This window comes from Hylaeus volcanicus, chromosome 8 (genome assembly GCF_026283585.1).
Source record: "Hylaeus volcanicus isolate JK05 chromosome 8, UHH_iyHylVolc1.0_haploid, whole genome shotgun sequence".
Lineage (NCBI taxonomy): Eukaryota > Metazoa > Arthropoda > Insecta > Hymenoptera > Colletidae > Hylaeus > Hylaeus volcanicus.
Window position 1 is genome coordinate 18,569,262 of NC_071983.1, and position 1,546 is coordinate 18,570,807.

Below are 1,546 nucleotides of genomic sequence, written 5' to 3' on the forward strand. Positions count from 1 at the left end.
CTCTGCAGTTAACGCAGGTATCTTTACCCGTCGGATAAAGTTAAAAGTGCGAAAAGTATCTTACGATTGAAACTTTCTGCAGATAAAGCAGGTATCTTTAGCCTTCGAATAAAAATAATTTAAGTTATCTTTATCCTTTGAGTATATTTACTTCGAATACATTTTTTTATTCGGCAGTCATGGGATAAAGATAAAGTTATGTCTCTTTATTCGATTTTCTATTTAAATAATTTGTTTATGTAAATAATGCCCATCTCTGGCTAATGGTTGACGACGGGAAAATCATACGAAAAATACCGTTTCTGACAGATTCATGACATGATATTACGATATCTCAGTTGTACGTGGCCCGGTTTCATTGATTTTGGTTTCATTCGAAAGCTTATGTGCGGTTTACATAAGAAAAATGCCTTTAGATTTATGAAATACAGCAGGCGTGACGAGATATTAATGACAGAAGTTTCAGTTTAGGTTGGAATGGACCTGCTCTCCTGTAAAAGATACGCGGTAGCGCTAGCGCCAGGCATATACGGGGAGGCTATTTTTTCATGTACTTGGCGTCAAGACGCTACCGCGTCTCTAGATCTGTCAAACGATACACAAGTATATCTTATGCCGGGCAACGAGCTCTGCCGAGCGATTCCGAGAGTCGACGAATCGACGAACAGCCTTAGCTTCTGTGGCTAAGTGTTGACAAAAAATTCCTTGATGAAATAAAACCGAAAGAACAAGAAGAAGCCGTTTTTGTCAGATTCTTGACATGATATACGATATTTCAGTTGTACGTGAACCGATTTTGATGATTTTGGTTTTATTAGAAAGTTTATATGCGATTTACATCAGAAAAACGTCTTATATTTCGAAAATATTGCAGACGTGATGAGATATTAATGGAAGAAGTTTCTGGTTAGGTTGGAATAGCCGGGTTACGAGTAAAGGTCGATTCAGACTATACGACACGGACCGTCACGTTCCGACAATGACACGTACGTTCTATTAAAACGCGTGTCGGTGCCGATACGTGTCGTTGCCGGAACGTGTCGTATAGTCTGAATCGACCTTAAAAGATACGCGGAGCGTCAGCGCCAGGTATACGCGGTGGCGTATAATTGTTCATGTACTTGGCGTCGAGACGCTACCGCGTCTGTAAATTAAGGACATCCGCATCGTACCGCATCAAGTAGACGGGCCGTGGAGTTTGCTATTATTGTAGACAGAACAGAAAAGTGTCACTGCTAGCGCGATCTATACGAAACCAGTCCTATAGTGCGAGAAATTGCGGGGAGTCGATGCGAGCGTGATTAGATCTGCAAGTAATCGGCTCTCGCGACAAATCGTTGTGAGCGCATGGGAACTGTCGCGAGTTCGCTTGCAGTACTGTTTACATTAGCTAGTTGCTGTCTGACAGTCTGTTAGACACTTATTGCAGAAGTTTTCTCGCGTGTTGAAACCCGGCCTTACAGTTGACCGTTTTGTAACTATTGAAAGTTTTATATAATTTGGAATAAAATTGTCACCAAGTATTTTCGAATAATTATTAATCGTG